Genomic DNA, 19,244 nt, shown 5'->3' with positions numbered 1-19,244 from the left:
GCTCCTGAGCTCCTGAGCTCCTGAGCTCCTGAGCTCCTGAGCTCCTGAGCTCCTGAGCTCCTGAGCTCCTGAGCTCCTGAGCTCCTGAGCTCCTGAGCTCCTGAGCTCCTGAGCTCCTGAGCTCCTGAGCTCCTGAGCTCCTGAGCTCCTGAGCTCCTGAGCTCCTGAGCTCCTGAGCTCCTGAGCTCCTGAGCTCCTGAGCTCCTGAGCTCCTGAGCTCCTGAGCTCCTGAGCTCCTGAGCTCCTGAGCTCCTGAGCTCCTGAGCTCCTGAGCTCCTGAGCTCCTGAGCTCCTGAGCTCCTGAGCTCCTGAGCTCCTGAGCTCCTGAGCTCCTGAGCTCCTGAGCTCCTGAGCTCCTGAGCTCCTGAGCTCCTGAGCTCCTGAGCTCCTGAGCTCCTGAGCTCCTGAGCTCCTGAGCTCCTGAGCTCCTGAGCTCCTGAGCTCCTGAGCTCCTGAGCTCCTGAGCTCCTGAGCTCCTGAGCTCCTGAGCTCCTGAGCTCCTGAGCTCCTGAGCTCCTGAGCTCCTGAGCTCCTGAGCTCCTGAGCTCCTGAGCTCCTGAGCTCCTGAGCTCCTGAGCTCCTGAGCTCCTGAGCTCCTGAGCTCCTGAGCTCCTGAGCTCCTGAGCTCCTGAGCTCCTGAGCTCCTGAGCTCCTGAGCTCCTGAGCTCCTGAGCTCCTGAGCTCCTGAGCTCCTGAGCTCCTGAGCTCCTGAGCTCCTGAGCTCCTGAGCTCCTGAGCTCCTGAGCTCCTGAGCTCCTGAGCTCCTGAGCTCCTGAGCTCCTGAGCTCCTGAGCTCCTGAGCTCCTGAGCTCCTGAGCTCCTGAGCTCCTGAGCTCCTGAGCTCCTGAGCTCCTGAGCTCCTGAGCTCCTGAGCTCCTGAGCTCCTGAGCTCCTGAGCTCCTGAGCTCCTGAGCTCCTGAGCTCCTGAGCTCCTGAGCTCCTGAGCTCCTGAGCTCCTGAGCTCCTGAGCTCCTGAGCTCCTGAGCTCCTGAGCTCCTGAGCTCCTGAGCTCCTGAGCTCCTGAGCTCCTGAGCTCCTGAGCTCCTGAGCTCCTGAGCTCCTGAGCTCCTGAGCTCCTGAGCTCCTGAGCTCCTGAGCTCCTGAGCTCCTGAGCTCCTGAGCTCCTGAGCTCCTGAGCTCCTGAGCTCCTGAGCTCCTGAGCTCCTGAGCTCCTGAGCTCCTGAGCTCCTGAGCTCCTGAGCTCCTGAGCTGAGCTCCTGAGCTCCTGAGCTCCTGAGCTCCTGAGCTCCTGAGCTCCTGATTTTGATTGCCTGCCAAGAGCTCTACCACTGAGTTAAATCCCCAACCCCCAAAAGCCTACAGCACCCGGTATCCCAGGTGGTCTCCCATCCACGTACTAAGCATGCCCGACCCTGCTTAGCTTCCGAGATCAGACGAGATCGGGCGCGTTCAGGGTGGTATGGCTGTAGGCTCTTCTGACATTTTTTTAAAGGAATATAAAACTATTCATTGACACAGCCAGAATACGGCAGATACATAGGTGAATGCCAGCAACAAACCAGTGAACTGAGCGCAGGACCCCAGTTGAAGAAATCAGAGAAAGGACTAAAAGAGCTTGAAGGGACTTGAGACCCCATATGAACAACAACACCAACCAACCAGAGCTTCCAGGGACTAAACCACAGCAGGACTTAATGGCCAACATCAGCTCTAACCATGATTCTACTTCCACATCAAACAGATTCCATGAATCATAACCTATTAGAACAGATTTTAACTTCCTACAAAGGAATGGTTCAACCAGAGGAACCTTTACACAGAACAGCTGACTCGGACCTGCCTCTGTAGATCAGCTGGCCTCTTAAATCACAGCTCCACCTGCCTCTAGAGTTCTGGCATTAAAGGTGCACACCACCACACTAGGCCAAGTCTTGTTGTTAAATCAAGCTACTACTTTGTTTAATTCCGTTTTCTGAAGGTGGAGTTGGTATGAAAATAAACTACTGTATTTATTTGATAATACATCAATTCTGATGGGCTTGCTTTTAAACTATCCAATACATTACACACTCTGCTTTATCCGAAAGGTTATGGTTTCAGGAAAATGTTCAGGCTGATGGCCTCTCATCAACCTGTGTTTTCACGTTCAGCTCTTTTGAGTATTAAAAGCAAGCTAAAACAGACAGGTTATGTAAGTGTTTTATGCATACACTGCATACAAACAAACGCACACACACACACACACACACACACACACACACACACACACACACAAACCAGAATGGTCCTTCTGTGTCCCAGTTAAAAATAAGTTCTGACTTGAGTCATGACTGTAAAATCTCCCCAGTGTTTAAGAAAAGCTGTTCTTCAAGCCGAGGAAATACAACATGGTGTCAAGTACTCTACTGTTACAGGAAGCAACTACAGAGAGCTCTCACTCGCTCAAAGGAGTCAGTGCCTTTTGACGCAGAACGAAAACCAAAAATCTCCCAACTACTGCCAATGGTTTCAAAACTAGCATATCAGACGTGATTTTCATAAGGATGCTATTTGATCCACACTAGTAATTCAAAACCCAAGATCCAGATCATTCATATATATATATATATATATATATATATATATATATATATTATATATACATATATATATAATATTGTGTATTTATATATGCAAACAATTATTGTACTTCATTTCGGTACAAGAATGCCAAATCAGCCACTCCTCATAGAAGGCGATGACAATCCGAGGCCACTTCGTATTCGCCTCCTTTGCTTGTCAGCAGCATCTCTCTTCTTCGATTTGCTCTCATCGGATTCACTATCAGATAAAGATTTCCTTTTTGGACCATCGTTTTCTTTACCAGCTTTTCGAGAATGAAGAAGTGCTTCAATTAATTCTGGACAATCTAAATTTTCTCCTGGTACCCAAGTATTATCGGCATCTGTAAACCCCTTCCACTTCACGAAATAGTTCACTACACAATGGTTCAGTACTTCTTCTACCACAAATTCTTCAGGCTCAGCCTCTTCAACTCTTTTACTCTTTCCATTCTGTTTTTTTTTTCCCATTTTTTGCAATGTAGTTTTATTGGAGGCCATTTTTAAAATTTAATCGGAGACTTGAAGCGCGCTCAGATGCTCAGGGCCGCGGATTCTGCAGAGTCTCCCGCCTGTGTGCTTCAGCTCAGCCACATCCTAGAGGAGGGGTTCCTCTGACATTTTAAAAGTCTATTTTTAGGGTTGGGGATTTAACTCAGTCGTAGAGCACATGCCTAGCAAGCACAAGGCCCTGGGTTCGATCCTTAGCTCTGGGGAAGGAAAAAAAAAGACAAAATAAAAGTTGTAAAGTCGGGCTGGAAGGATGGCTTAGTGGTTAAGAGCACTGACTGCTCTTCCAGAGGTTCTGAGTTCAAATCCCAGCAACGACATGGTGTCTCACAGCCATCTGTAGTGAGATCTGATGCCCTCTTCTGGTGTGTCTGAAGACAGCTACAGTGTACTTATATATAAGAAATACATCTTTTTAAAAAAAAGTTGTAAAGTCTATTTCTGTTTGTTGGTTTGGTTTGGTTTGGTTAGGGATGGGTTTGTTAAGGTTGCTTTGTTGTTTTGGTTTCTGTTGGTTTGTTACGCACATGGTCTCACTGTGTATCCATGCTGTCCTGAAATCACTGGCTCCTGAGCTCCTGAGCTCCTGAGCTCCTGAGCTCCTGAGCTCCTGAGCTCCTGAGCTCCTGATTTTGATTGCCTGCCAAGAGCTCTACCACTGAGTTAAATCCCCAACCCCCAAAAGCCTACAGCACCCGGTATCCCAGGTGGTCTCCCATCCACGTACTAAGCATGCCCGACCCTGCTTAGCTTCCGAGATCAGACGAGATCGGGCGCGTTCAGGGTGGTATGGCTGTAGGCTCTTCTGACATTTTTTTAAAGGAATATAAAACTATTCATTGACACAGCCAGAATATGGCAGATACATAGGTGAATGCCAGCAACAAACCAGTGAACTGAGCGCAGGACCCCAGTTGAAGAAATCAGAGAAAGGACTAAAAGAGCTTGAAGGGACTTGAGACACCATATGAACAACAACACCAACCAACCAGAGCTTCCAGGGACTAAACCACAGCAGGACTTAATGGCCAACATCAGCTCTAACCATGATTCTACTTCCACATCAAACAGATTCCATGAATCATATCCTATTAGAACAGATTTTAACTTCCTACAAAGGAATGGTTCAACCAGAGGAACCTTTACACAGAACAGCTGACTCGGACCTGCCTCTGTAGATCAGCTGGCCTCTTAAATCACAGCTCCACCTGCCTCTAGAGTTCTGGCATTAAAGGTGCACACCACCACACTAGGCCAAGTCTTGTTGTTAAATCAAGCTACTACTTTGTTTAATTCCGTTTTCTGAAGGTGGAGTTGGTATGAAAATAAACTACTGTATTTATTTGATAATACATCAATTCTGATGGGCTTGCTTTTAAACTATCCAATACATTACACACTCTGCTTTATCCGAAAGGTTATGGTTTCAGGAAAATGTTCAGGCTGATGGCCTCTCATCAACCTGTGTTTTCACGTTCAGCTCTTTTGAGTATTAAAAGCAAGCTAAAACAGACAGGTTATGTAAGTGTTTTATGCATACACTGCATACAAACAAACGCACACACACACACACACACACACACACACACACACAAACCAGAATGGTCCTTCTGTGTCCCAGTTAAAAATAAGTTCTGACTTGAGTCATGACTGTAAAATCTCCCCAGTGTTTAAGAAAAGCTGTTCTTCAAGCCGAGGAAATACAACATGGTGTCAAGTACTCTACTGTTACAGGAAGCAACTACAGAGAGCTCTCACTCGCTCAAAGGAGTCAGTGCCTTTTGACGCAGAACGAAAACCAAAAATCTCCCAACTACTGCCAATGGTTTCAAAACTAGCATATCAGACGTGATTTTCATAAGGATGCTATTTGATCCACACTAGTAATTCAAAACCCAAGATCCAGATCATTCATATATATATATATATATATATATATATATATTATATATACATATATATATATAATATTGTGTATTTATATATGCAAACAATTATTGTACTTCATTTCGGTACAAGAATGCCAAATCAGCCACTCCTCATAGAAGGCGATGACAATCCGAGGCCACTTCATATTCGCCTCCTTTGCTTGTCAGCAGCATCTCTCTTCTTCGATTTGCTCTCATCGGATTCACTATCAGATAAAGATTTCCTTTTTGGACAATCGTTTTCTTTACCAGCTTTTCGAGAATGAAGAAGTGCTTCAATTAATTCTGGACAATCTAAATTTTCTCCTGGTACCCAAGTATTATCGGCATCTGTAAACCCCTTCCACTTCACGAAATAGTTCACTACACAATGGTTCAGTACTTCTTCTACCACAAATTCTTCAGGCTCAGCCTCTTCAACTCTTTTACTCTTTCCATTCTGTTTTTTTTTTTTTCCCATTTTTTGCAATGTAGTTTTATTGGAGGCCATTTTTAAAATTTAATCGGAGACTTGAAGCGCGCTCAGATGCTCAGGGCCGCGGATTCTGCAGTCTCCCGCCTGTGTGCTTCAGCTCAGCCACATCCTAGAGGAGGGGTTCCTCTGATATTTTAAAAGTCTATTTTTAGGGTTGGGGAGTTAACTCAGTCGTAGGGCACATGCCTAGCAAGCACAAGGCCCTGGGTTCGATCCTTAGCTCTGGGGAAGGAAAAAAAAAGACAAAATAAAAGTTGTAAAGTCGGGCTGGAAGGATGGCTTAGTGGTTAAGAGCACTGACTGCTCTTCCAGAGGTTCTGAGTTCAAATCCCAGCAACGACATGGTGTCTCAAAGCCATCTGTAATGAGATCTGATGCCCTCCTCTGGTGTGTCTGAAGACAGCTACAGTGTACTTATATATAAGAAATACATCTTTTTAAAAAAAAGTTGTAAAGTCTATTTCTGTTTGTTGGTTTGGTTTGGTTTGGTTAGGGATGGGTTTTTTAAGGTTGCTTTGTTGTTTTGGTTTCTGTTGGTTTGTTACGCACATGGTCTCACTGTGTATCCCTGCTGGCCTGAAATCACTGGCTACTGAGCTCCTGAGCTCCTGAGCGCCTGAGCGCCTGAGCGCCTGAGCTCCTGAGCGCCTGAGCGCCTGAGCTCCTGAGCTCCGAGCCGAACTCAGGCCCCTTTGATTGTTAGGCAAGCGCTCTACCCCTGAGCCTAATCCCCAACCCCCAAAAGTCTACAGCACCCGGTATCCCAGGCGGTCTCCCATCCACGTACTAAGCAGGTCCGACCCTGCTTAGCTTCCGAGATCCGACGAGATCGGGCGCGTTCCGGGTGGTATGGCTGTAGGCTCTTCTGACATTTTTTTTAAAGGAATAAAAGAAATAAAAGGAATAAAAGAAAATAAAAGGAATATAAGAAATAAAAGGAATAAAAGAAATGAATCTTTTAAAAAAAAGTTGTAAATTCTACTTCTGTTTCTTTGTTTGGTTTGGTTTGGTTTGCGATGGGTTTTTTTAAGGTTGCTTTGTTGTTTTGGTTTCAGTGGGCTCCTGAGCTCCTGAGCTCCTGTGCTCCTGAGCTCCGAGCCGAACTCAGGCCCCTTTGATTGTTAGGCAAGCGCTCTACCCCTGAGCCTAATCCCCAACCCCCAAAAGTCTACAGCACCCGGTATCCCAGGCGGTCTCCCATCCACGTACTAAGCAGGTCCGACCCTGCTTAGCTTCCGAGATCCGACGAGATCGGGCGCGTTCCGGGTGGTATGGCTGTAGGCTCTTCTGACATTTTTTTAAAGGAATATAAAACTATTCATTGACACAGCCAGAATACGGCAGATACATAGGTGAATGCCAGCAACAAACCAGTGAACTGAGCGCAGGACCCCAGTTGAAGAAATCAGAGAAAGGACTAAAAGAGCTTGAAGGGACTTGAGACACCATATGAACAACAACACCAACCAACCAGAGCTTCCAGGGACTAAACCACAGCAGGACTTAATGGCCAACATCAGCTCTAACCATGATTCTACTTCCACATCAAACAGATTCCATGAATCATATCCTATTAGAACAGATTTTAACTTCCTACAAAGGAATGGTTCAACCAGAGGAACCTTTACACAGAACAGCTGACTCGGACCTGCCTCTGTAGATCAGCTGGCCTCTTAAATCACAGCTCCACCTGCCTCTAGAGTTCTGGCATTAAAGGTGCACACCACCACACTAGGCCAAGTCTTGTTGTTAAATCAAGCTACTACTTTGTTTAATTCCGTTTTCTGAAGGTGGAGTTGGTATGAAAATAAACTACTGTATTTATTTGATAATACATCAATTCTGATGGGCTTGCTTTTAAACTATCCAATACATTACACACTCTGCTTTATCCGAAAGGTTATGGTTTCAGGAAAATGTTCAGGCTGATGGCCTCTCATCAACCTGTGTTTTCACGTTCAGCTCTTTTGAGTATTAAAAGCAAGCTAAAACAGACAGGTTATGTAAGTGTTTTATGCATACACTGCATACAAACAAACGCACACACACACACACACACACACACACACACACACAAACCAGAATGGTCCTTCTGTGTCCCAGTTAAAAATAAGTTCTGACTTGAGTCATGACTGTAAAATCTCCCCAGTGTTTAAGAAAAGCTGTTCTTCAAGCCGAGGAAATACAACATGGTGTCAAGTACTCTACTGTTACAGGAAGCAACTACAGAGAGCTCTCACTCGCTCAAAGGAGTCAGTGCCTTTTGACGCAGAACGAAAACCAAAAATCTCCCAACTACTGCCAATGGTTTCAAAACTAGCATATCAGACGTGATTTTCATAAGGATGCTATTTGATCCACACTAGTAATTCAAAACCCAAGATCCAGATCATTCATATATATATATATATATATATATATATATATATTATATATACATATATATATATAATATTGTGTATTTATATATGCAAACAATTATTGTACTTCATTTCGGTACAAGAATGCCAAATCAGCCACTCCTCATAGAAGGCGATGACAATCCGAGGCCACTTCATATTCGCCTCCTTTGCTTGTCAGCAGCATCTCTCTTCTTCGATTTGCTCTCATCGGATTCACTATCAGATAAAGATTTCCTTTTTGGACAATCGTTTTCTTTACCAGCTTTTCGAGAATGAAGAAGTGCTTCAATTAATTCTGGACAATCTAAATTTTCTCCTGGTACCCAAGTATTATCGGCATCTGTAAACCCCTTCCACTTCACGAAATAGTTCACTACACAATGGTTCAGTACTTCTTCTACCACAAATTCTTCAGGCTCAGCCTCTTCAACTCTTTTACTCTTTCCATTCTGTTTTTTTTTTTTTCCCATTTTTTGCAATGTAGTTTTATTGGAGGCCATTTTTAAAATTTAATCGGAGACTTGAAGCGCGCTCAGATGCTCAGGGCCGCGGATTCTGCAGTCTCCCGCCTGTGTGCTTCAGCTCAGCCACATCCTAGAGGAGGGGTTCCTCTGATATTTTAAAAGTCTATTTTTAGGGTTGGGGAGTTAACTCAGTCGTAGGGCACATGCCTAGCAAGCACAAGGCCCTGGGTTCGATCCTTAGCTCTGGGGAAGGAAAAAAAAAGACAAAATAAAAGTTGTAAAGTCGGGCTGGAAGGATGGCTTAGTGGTTAAGAGCACTGACTGCTCTTCCAGAGGTTCTGAGTTCAAATCCCAGCAACGACATGGTGTCTCAAAGCCATCTGTAATGAGATCTGATGCCCTCCTCTGGTGTGTCTGAAGACAGCTACAGTGTACTTATATATAAGAAATACATCTTTTTAAAAAAAAGTTGTAAAGTCTATTTCTGTTTGTTGGTTTGGTTTGGTTTGGTTAGGGATGGGTTTTTTAAGGTTGCTTTGTTGTTTTGGTTTCTGTTGGTTTGTTACGCACATGGTCTCACTGTGTATCCCTGCTGGCCTGAAATCACTGGCTACTGAGCTCCTGAGCTCCTGAGCGCCTGAGCGCCTGAGCGCCTGAGCTCCTGAGCGCCTGAGCGCCTGAGCTCCTGAGCTCCGAGCCGAACTCAGGCCCCTTTGATTGTTAGGCAAGCGCTCTACCCCTGAGCCTAATCCCCAACCCCCAAAAGTCTACAGCACCCGGTATCCCAGGCGGTCTCCCATCCACGTACTAAGCAGGTCCGACCCTGCTTAGCTTCCGAGATCCGACGAGATCGGGCGCGTTCCGGGTGGTATGGCTGTAGGCTCTTCTGACATTTTTTTTAAAGGAATAAAAGAAATAAAAGGAATAAAAGAAAATAAAAGGAATATAAGAAATAAAAGGAATAAAAGAAATGAATCTTTTAAAAAAAAGTTGTAAATTCTACTTCTGTTTCTTTGTTTGGTTTGGTTTGGTTTGCGATGGGTTTTTTTAAGGTTGCTTTGTTGTTTTGGTTTCAGTGGGCTCCTGAGCTCCTGAGCTCCTGTGCTCCTGAGCTCCGAGCCGAACTCAGGCCCCTTTGATTGTTAGGCAAGCGCTCTACCCCTGAGCCTAATCCCCAACCCCCAAAAGTCTACAGCACCCGGTATCCCAGGCGGTCTCCCATCCACGTACTAAGCAGGTCCGACCCTGCTTAGCTTCCGAGATCCGACGAGATCGGGCGCGTTCCGGGTGGTATGGCTGTAGGCTCTTCTGACATTTTTTTAAAGGAATATAAAACTATTCATTGACACAGCCAGAATACGGCAGATACATAGGTGAATGCCAGCAACAAACCAGTGAACTGAGCGCAGGACCCCAGTTGAAGAAATCAGAGAAAGGACTAAAAGAGCTTGAAGGGACTTGAGACCCCATAGCAACAACAACACCAACCAACCAGAGATTCCAGGGACTAAACCACAGCAGGACTTACTGGCCAACATCAGCTCTAACCATGATTCTACTTCCACATCAAAAAGATTCCATGAATCATAACCTTTTAGTACAGATTTTAAATTCCTACAAAGGAATGGTTCAACCAGAGGAACTTTTACACAGACCAGCTGACCCGGACCTGCCTCTGTAGTTCAGCTGGCCTCTTAAATCACAGATCCACCTGCCTCTAGAGTTCTGGCATTAAAGGTGCGCACCACCACACTAGGCCAAGTCTTGTTGTTAAATCAAGCTTCTACTTTGTTTAATTCCGTTTTCTGAAGGTGGAGTTGGTATGAAAATAAACTACTGTATTTACTTGATAATACATCAATTCTGATGGGCTTGCTTTTAAACTATCCAATACATTACAGACTCTGATTAATCCGAAAGGTTATGGTTTCAGGAAAATGTTCAGACAGATGGCCTCTCATCAACCTGTGTTTTCACGTTTAGCTCTTTTGAGTTTTAAAAACAAGCTAAAACAGACAGGTTATGGAAGTGTTTTATGCATACACTGCATACAAACACACACACACACACACACACACACACACACACACACACACACACAGACAAACCAGAATGGTCCTTCTGTGTCCCAGATAAAAATAAGTTCTGACTTGAGTCATCACTGTAAAATCTCCCCAGCGTTTAAGAAAAGCTGTTCTTCAAGCTGAGGAAATACAACATGGTGTCAAGTACTCTACTGTTACAGGAAGCAACTACAGAGAGCTCTCACTCGCTCAAAGGAGTCAGTGCCTTTTGACCCAGAACGAAAACCAAAAATCTCCCAACTACTGCCAATACTTTCAAAACTAGCATATCAGACGTGATTTTCATCATGATGCTATTTGTTCCACACTAGTAATTCAAAACCCAAGATCCAGATCATATATATATATATATATATATACATAATATATATATATATATATACTATGTGCATTTATATATGCAAACAATTATTGTACTTCATTTCGGTACAAGAATGCCAAGTCAGCCACTCCTCATAGAAGGCGATGACAATCTGAGGCCACTTCATATTCGCCTCCTTTGCTTGTCAGCAGCATCTCTCTTCTTCGATACGCTCTCATCGGATTCACTATCAGATAAAGATTTCCTTTTTGGACCATCGTTTTCTTTACCAGCTTTTCGAGAATGAAGAAGTGCTTCAATTAATTCTGGACAATCTAAATTTTCTCCTGGTACCCAAGTATTATCGGCATCTGTAAACCCCTTCCACTTCACGAAATAGTTCACTACACAATGGTTCGGTACTTTTTCTACCACAAATTCTTCAGGCTCAGCCTCTTCAACTCTTTTATTCTTTCCATTCTGTTTTTTTCTTCCCATTTTTTTGCAATGTAGTTTAATTGGAGGCCATTTTTAAAATTTAATCGGAGACTTGGAGCGCGCTCAAATGCTCAGGGCCGCGGATTCTGCACAGTCTCCCGACTGTGTGCTTCAGCTCAGCCACATCCTAGAGGAGGGGCTCCTCTGACATTTTTAAAGTCTATTTTTAGGGTTGGGGATTTAACTCAGTCGTAGAGCACATGCCTAGCAAGCACAAGGCCCTGGGTTCGATCCTTAGCTCTGGGGAAGGAAAAAAAGAAGATAAAATAAATGTTGTAAAGTCGGGCTGGAAGGATGGCTTAGTGGTTAAGAGCACTGACTGCTCTTCCTGAGGTTCTGAGTTCAAATTCCAGCAATCACATGGTTTCTCACAGCCATCTGTAATGAGATCTGATGCCCTCTTCTGGTGTGTCTGAAGACAGCTACAGTGTACTTATATATATGAAATAAATCTTTTTAAAAAAGTTGTAAATTCTATTTCTGTTTCTTTGTTTGGTTTGGTTTGCGATGGGTTTTTTAAGGTTGCTTTGTTGTTTTGGTTTCAGTGGGCTCCTGAGCTCCTGAGCTCCTGAGCTCCTGAGCTCCTGTGCTCCTGGGCTCCTGGGCTCCTGCGCTCTTGAGCTCCTGAGCTCCGAGCCGAACTCAGGCCCTTTTGATTGCTAGGCAAGCGCTCTACCCCTGAGCCTAATCCCCAACCCCCAAAAGTCTACAGCACCCGGTATCCCAGGCGGTCTCCCATCCACGTACTAACCAGGCCCGACCCTGCTTAGCCTCCGAGATCAGACGATATCGGGCACGTTCAGGGTGGTATGGCTGTAGGCTCTTCTGACATTTTTTTTTAAAGGAATATAAACTATTCATTGACACAGCCAGAATACGGCAGATACATAGGTGAATGCCAGCAACAAACCAGTGAACTGAGAACAGGACCCCAGTTGAAGAAATCAGAGAAAGGACTAAAAGAGCTTGAAGGGACTTGAGACTCCATATGAACAACACCACCAACCAACCAGAGCTTCCAGGGACTAAACCACAGCAGCCCTTAATGGCCAAAATCAGCTCTAACCATGATTCTACTTCCACATCTAACAGATTCCATGAATCATAACCTTTTAGTACAGATTTTAACTTCCTACAAAGGAATGGTTCATCCAGAGGAACCTTTACACAGACTAGCTGACCCGGACCTGCCTCTGTAGATCAGCTGGCCTCTTAAATCACAGCTCCACCTGCCTCTAGAGTTCTGGCATTAAAGGTGCGCACCACCACACTAGGCCAAGTCTTGTTGTTAAATCAAGCTACTACTTTGTTTAATTCCGTTTTCTGAAGGTGGAGTTGGTATGAAAATAAACTACTGTATTTACTTGATAATACATCAATTCGGATGGGCTTGCTTTTAAACTATCCAATACATTACAGACTCTGATAATCCAAAAGGTTATGGTTTCAGGAAAATGTTCAGGGTGATGGCCTCTCATCAACCTGTGTTTTCACGTTCAGCTCTTTTGAGTATTAAAAACAAGCTAAAGCAGACTGGTTATGTAAGTGTTTTATGCATACACTGCATACAAACACACACACACACACACACACACACACACACACACACACACACACACAAGCCAGAATGGTCCTTCTGTGTCCCAGTTAAAGATAAGTTCTGACTTGAGTCATGACTGTAAAATCTCCCCAGCGTTTAAGAAAAGCTATTCTTCAAGCCGAGGAAATACAACATGGTGTCAAGTACTCTACTGTTACAGGAAGCAACTACAGAGAGCTCTCACTCGCTCAAAGGAGTCAGTACCTTTTGACACAGAACGAAAACCAAAAATCTCCCAACTACTGCCAATACTTTCAAAACTAGCATATCAGACTTGATTTTCTTCAGGATGCTATTTGTATTTGTTCCACACTAGTAATTCAAAACCCAAGATCCAGATCATATATATATATATATATATATATATATATATATATATATATATATATAATATGTGTATTTATATATTCAAACAATTATTGTACTTCATTTCGGTACAAGAATGCCAAGTCAGCCACTCCTCATAGAAGGCGATGACAATCTGAGGCCACTTCATATTCGCCTCCTTTGCTTGTCAGCAGCATCTCTCTTCTTCGATTTGCTCTCATCGGATTCACTATCAGATAAAGATTTCCTTTTTGGACCATCGTTTTCTTTACCAGCTTTTCGAGAATGAAGAAGTGCTTCAATTAATTCTGGACAATCTAAATTTTCTCCTGGTACCCAAGTATTATCGGCATCTGTAAACCCCTTCCACTTCACGAAATAGTTCACTACACAATGGTTCAGTACTTTTTCTACCACAAATTCTTCAGGCTCAGCCCCTTCAACTCTTTTACTCTTTCCATTCTGTTTTTTTTTTTCCCCATTTTTTTGCAATGTAGTTTAATTGGAGGCCATTTTTAAAATTTAATCGGAGACTTGGAGCGCGCTCAGATGCTCAGGGCCGCGGATTCTGCAGAGTCTCCCGACTGTGTGCTTCAGCTCAGCCACATCCTAGAGGAGGGGCTCCTCTGACATTTTTAAAGTCTATTTTTAGGGTTGGGGATTTAACTCAGTCGTAGAGCACATGCCTAGCAAGCACAAGGCCCTGGGTTCGATCCTTAGCTCTGGGGAAGGAAAAAAAGAAGACAAAATAAAAGTTGTAAAGTCGGGCTGGAAGGATGGCTTAGTGGTTAAGAGCACTGACTGCTCTTCCAGAGGTTCTGAGTTCAAATCCCAGCAATCACATGGTGTCTCACAGCCATCTGTAATGAGATCTGATGCCCTCTTCTGGTGTGTCTGAAGACAGCTACAGCGTACTTATATATATGAAATAAATCTTTTAAAAAAAGTTGTAAATTCTATTTCTGTTTGTTTGTTTGGTTTGGTTTGCGATGGGGTTTTTAAGGTTGCTTTCTTGTTTTGGTTTTTGTTTGTCTGTTTGGCACAGGGTCTCACTGTGTATCCCTGGCTGTCCTGGAACTCACTGTGTAGTTCAGTGTGGCTCCTGAACTCCTGAGCTCCTGAGCTACTTTGAAGAAAGACACTTTAGTGGGATGGGGAGATGGCTCACTGTTTAAGAGCCTTGACTGCTCTTCCAGATCTCCTGAGTTCAGATCCCAGCATCCACGAGGTGTCTCACAACCGTCTGTAATGGGATCTGATGCCCTCTTCTGCTGTGTCTGAAGATGGCTACAGTGTACTTATATCTAATCAATGAATAAACCTTAAAAAGAGAGAAAGACCCATTACAGATCAAATAGGTCATCATCCTTAAAGCGGCAACTCATGGTTTCTCTGTGTGACTCTACTTGTGGCTCTCCACAGGGCTACTAAAGACTCATGCACACAGATGACACGACTTGGGGTTTTTGTGAATAACTTGCTTTTCTACAAGATGGCAAGGGTAATGCAAACGAACACTCGTCTTCTGTGGTATAACCGATGCCTATTAAAGCAACCTGTGTGTAAAAAGCAGCCATGATCCTGAAAACGATTCCATCGGGATCTTTCCTGGCACAGAGAGATCCAGGGTTTTCAGAAACGGCAGCCTAGCACCTTAAGTAAGGTACTTCATAAAAGCCTGGTTTAGATACCGTGTCCATGAAATTGTAACTCATTTACAATTCCCTTTTCAAGCACACAGGCTGTCAGCTTTTCACCATCTGACAGGTTTTCAGTGGACAGCTTCTTTCTCTCTCTTTCCTTTTGCAACTAAATAAAACAAAAAAACAAACACATCTCAAGAGGAGAGAGAGGAAGACACACACACACACACACACACACGCACACACAGAGAGAGAGAGAGCAAGAGAGAGAGAGAAAGAGAGAGAGAGACAGAGAGAGAGAGAGAGAGAGAGAGAGAGAGAGAGAGAGAGAAAATGAATGAAAGAAAAGACAACCCAAAGAAAGGGAAAGGAAGGAAACGAATGTACAACGTTCAGAATAAAAATTTGTTTTCCTGTGAAGAAAAGCATTGCACTCTGCCAATCCTAAAGTGTCTCTTGAAGGGATGGCGCCATTCTGTGTGCTCAGCTGTGGTAAGGGAACCAAGGTCCTGTCTCCAGTATTGGGTGCCTTTGCTTGGTCAACAGTAGCCACACATCAGGATGGGTAGAGTCTGTCTCAGGAGGTCCTAGGCTGCCTCGGTTTGGAGAGTATTGTCACATTGGAAGTTGAGTCATCTTCTTTAGAAAATGCCCTACAGGAAACTAGAGGGGAATGCTCTGTCCAAGCTTTGTGAAGCCTGAGAAGACACTGATGACGTCGTTCCAGCATGGCAGCAGTGCAAGCTTAGAAAACGTGGGGGACTCGAGGTTCCTGTCTGTTCCAGTGTTTGGTGCGGGAAATAAATATTCAGGAGTGTCTGGAACTCGTCCTCAGAGCTGCGTCCAAAGATCTCCCTGGGCCACAGGCTTCTGTGGAAAGAAAGCACAGCCAAGATTAGAGGCAGGCATTTAGGAGGTTTAGGTCTTTGTTAGCTACAAAGTTTAGGTTTAGGTCTTTGTGTGCAGTGCTCACAGTGGCCAGAATGGGGCATTGGATTGCCAGCAAACTGAATCACAGATCCCTGTAAGCTGCCCTGTGGGTGTTGGGACCTGAACGGGGATACTATTGAAGTACAGGGGTCGGTACCCACCAATCGTTCAGAATTCAGTTTGTCCTTTCTACAGGCGCCCTTGGGAGGAAGAGTGGAGTCACCTGCACTCCTTGTTCTGTCACAGTGCTGCTTTGCAAAGGTCATTGTTCTTCAGGCACTCAGCATGGACTGCATGGCTGCCTCTGTGGATGTGAAGGGTCGTTCTGACCACGCCTCCTCGATGTGCAGTGGGTCCGTGGAGATGCCTGCAGTGGCCTCTGTCAGGTTCCTCTGATGGTCACTCAATTCTCTGGAAGTGTTCCGAAAGTGTTTAAAAGAAACGTAATGTATTCAGGGGGAGACATCTCATCCCCAGAGTCTGTTTACTCAGACAGTGAGACAGTGAGAAAGAGATGTCCCTTACAGTCTTGCCTGCTTGGGCTGTGCAAGCAGCTCAGTGTCAGTGCTCGTCTCCCATGGACAAGGTCCTGGGGTCATTCTCAGTCCTTCTACAAGTGCCTCTGCTTAACTGGAAAGGACATAAATGGTAGGGTTCACAGTGACAGGACTTCATGGGGCACCTTCTGCTCCTGAGCTCCTGAGCTCCTGAGCTCCTGAGCTCCTGAGCTCCTGAGCCTGCCACCATGTAGCCCATACATATACAGCTACCAAACTAGATAAGATGGATGAAGCAAAGAAGTGCAAGCTGACAGGAACCAGATGCAGATCTCTCCTGAGAGACACAGCCAGAATACAGCAAATACATAGGCGAATGCCAGCAGCAAACCACTGAACTGAGAACGGGACCTCCGTTGAAGGAATCAGAGAAAGGACTGGAAGAGCTTGAAGGGGCTCGAGACCCCATATGAACAACAATGCCAACCAACCAGGTCTTACAGGAACTAAGCCACTATCCAAAGACTATACATGGATTGACCTTGGGCTCCAACTGCATAGGTAGCAATGAATAGCCTAGTAAGAGTACCACTGGAAGGGGAAGCCCTTGGTCCTCCCAAGACTGAACCCCCAGTGACCGTGATTGTTGCGGGGAGGGCGGTAATCGGGGTGGATGGGAAGGGGAACACTCATATAGAAGGGGAGGCGGAGGGGTTAGGGGGATTTTTACCTGGAAACCAAGAAAAGTAATAACAATTGAAATGTAAGTAAGAAATACCCAATTTAATATAGATGGAGAAAAAAAATTAAAATAAAGAGTTGGAACCAGCTGTGAGATGTCTGTGGGCTCCCCCTAGCGGTAGGATCGCTGAGATTATGGTGAGGTTGAGATTTTCTTGTGGATGCTGGACCTGTTATTTTACAGTCATATTTCCTGCATTTGCTTCTGTTGGATCCTTCTGTGACTAAAATAGTGGGGAAAAACGTTTTTCACTTGTTTTCGCCTGTCTCTGCTGCTTCCCAAGGACTCCGCAAAGTCCTCCTTCTTCTAAGTTAGATTTCTCCCACCACCAGCTCTTGTTTCTCATGTCCCTGACTGCTGAAGGTAAGTCCATGGCACCCAGTCTTTTGCTCTAGGTCTTTTACATGAGTCACTCTACACTGGAAACCGTGTTTGGTGGGTCTTCCCTAACTGCAAAGAGCTGTGAGAACTCTGTCCACACCCGTGGGTGCAGAGCATCAAAGGTGTTGCCTCATTTTCTTCTAGGATTAGCCATGACTTGGAGCTTAGATCTCTCATTCGTCCTTCCCTCTCCCATAGAGACATGCAGGCCACCTCTTCCCTTCTTGGGGTCTTGCTTTTCTGTTGCACCCCAATCCACGAATGTGTAACTATAGACCACCATTTGGGCTGACAGGAACACATCTCTAACTATGGCTCGAAAGAGATTTGCTTGTATATAAAATTTCCTCACTATAATTCAAGTCCCATTCCCCTTCGTTTCCTTTAGTTTTGTGTTTTGTGGAAAGGAAAGAAAGCTAGGCTTTGTTTAATTTTGTTTTGTTTTCTTGGTATGCTGGACATTGAATTCAGATTCCTGCACATGCCAGCTAAGCACTCAAGTACCGAACTACATCCTTTTTTTGTCCTCTGAAGACAGTCTCACTAAGTTGCCCAGGCTGGTCTTGAACTCACTCTGTAGTATACGCTGGCCTTGACCTTGCAGTCTCCCTGTTTCAGTTTGCTGAATAGCTGGGATTTCAAAACTGTATCACCAGGCCTGCCTTAGAGTTTTCTTCTTGAAAAGGACTTGTGACTGTCTAAGGCTGGGGAAGGGCGAGGTGGACTTAGATGAAACTCTTTGGTGGTAATTCTCAGAAAGGATCTGATCTGCCGAAGGCACTTAAAGTAAAATTTGCTATTTTTAAAAACTGACTTTTATCTTAATATCAGAGATACACTGAGATCGAACACATGCTGGAAGATTTATCTATTTTTTATTTTATGTGTATGACTGTTTTGCCTGCATGGTACTCACTGCATGCTATGATTAGTGCCTGCAGAGACCAGAAGAGGGTTCCAGATCCCCAGAACTGAAGTTGTGAGCCACTAAGTGGGTACTGAGAATTGAACCTAGGTCATCTGTAATAGCAAGTGCCCTTAACCACGAAGCCATGCCTTCTGCCCCTTGACAACATTTTTATCTCAAAGTGGAGAGGAAGTTTGATGCAGACAACCATAAGATTGTACAACTGATTAAATGTGAGTATGAATCACACCTCTGTTTCTTATTAACTCGAGCAAATCATAATACTTAATCTGGCAGAAGGATTGGAGGGAGGCTCAGTTCTTCTGAGGAAAAAAAGCAAGTAGACTAAAATATTCCTGAGATAACAAAATATGAAATCTTCATATATCACAATTTAAGGACATGCTCAGGCAGCATTTACACCTGTATCAGGAATGAAAATTGAACCCAAGAAATCAAAAGAGAGCACTATTAAGTTATAAGTTGGAGACATCTGGAGTCTGTTGGGGTGCAGGCTCATCTGGATTCAGAAGTACAGATGGCACTCTCAGACCTCTTTATAGCCATCATCCTCTTATCCCACAAGCTTAGAAATCAGAGGCAAACAAAACCAGTGCCTGTGGTTCATCGGAGAGGGCTGAGGTTGGAAGTCTCTATGGGGGATGGTGAAAAGCCATTTTCTACTGCAACGATGAGTAGTTGCTTAACAGGAGTAGAGCGTATGCAATCTGAGTAAAACCAAGAGAAGCACACTACAGTGATTCAGGACAATGTATTTCTATTGTCTGTTGTTTTCAAGGGAATGCTCCAAATGTTCTTTCTTCTTATGCCTAAGACCCCAGGAATCGATTCTCTGATACTTTATTAAAAAATACACACACACACACACACACACACACACACACACACACACACACACACACACATACACTTTTCCCCTTACTGTCTTAGTCCATTTTGTTTACATACATGTAGTACTAGGAATCATATGCAA

The 19,244-nt window shown here is 44.4% G+C and overlaps 8 pseudogenes; all 8 read right to left on the bottom strand.

Moving 5' to 3' along the window:
- Positions 1-1,314: 1,314 nt before the first annotated feature.
- On the bottom strand, positions 1,315-1,432 carry LOC148002117 (5S ribosomal RNA; annotated as a pseudogene).
- Positions 1,433-2,625: 1,193 nt separating this feature from the next.
- Positions 2,626-3,161, bottom strand: LOC148002116 (chromobox protein homolog 3 pseudogene; annotated as a pseudogene).
- A 593-nt stretch (positions 3,162-3,754) lies between these two features.
- LOC148002115 (5S ribosomal RNA) lies at positions 3,755-3,872 on the bottom strand (annotated as a pseudogene).
- Positions 3,873-6,217: 2,345 nt separating this feature from the next.
- On the bottom strand, positions 6,218-6,335 carry LOC148002114 (5S ribosomal RNA; annotated as a pseudogene).
- A 304-nt stretch (positions 6,336-6,639) lies between these two features.
- Positions 6,640-6,757, bottom strand: LOC148002113 (5S ribosomal RNA; annotated as a pseudogene).
- A 2,347-nt stretch (positions 6,758-9,104) lies between these two features.
- On the bottom strand, positions 9,105-9,222 carry LOC148002112 (5S ribosomal RNA; annotated as a pseudogene).
- Positions 9,223-9,526: 304 nt separating this feature from the next.
- On the bottom strand, positions 9,527-9,644 carry LOC120096066 (5S ribosomal RNA; annotated as a pseudogene).
- A 2,282-nt stretch (positions 9,645-11,926) lies between these two features.
- LOC120096067 (5S ribosomal RNA) lies at positions 11,927-12,044 on the bottom strand (annotated as a pseudogene).
- Between the last annotated feature and the right edge of the window lie 7,200 nt (positions 12,045-19,244).

The sequence above is a fragment of the Rattus norvegicus genome, chromosome 12 (assembly GCF_021556685.1).
Source record: "Rattus norvegicus strain SHRSP/BbbUtx chromosome 12, alternate assembly SHRSP_T2T, whole genome shotgun sequence".
Taxonomy (NCBI): Eukaryota; Metazoa; Chordata; class Mammalia; order Rodentia; family Muridae; genus Rattus; species Rattus norvegicus.
The sequence above is the reverse complement of the archived record's forward strand: the minus strand, read 5'-3'. Positions and strand labels throughout refer to the sequence as shown.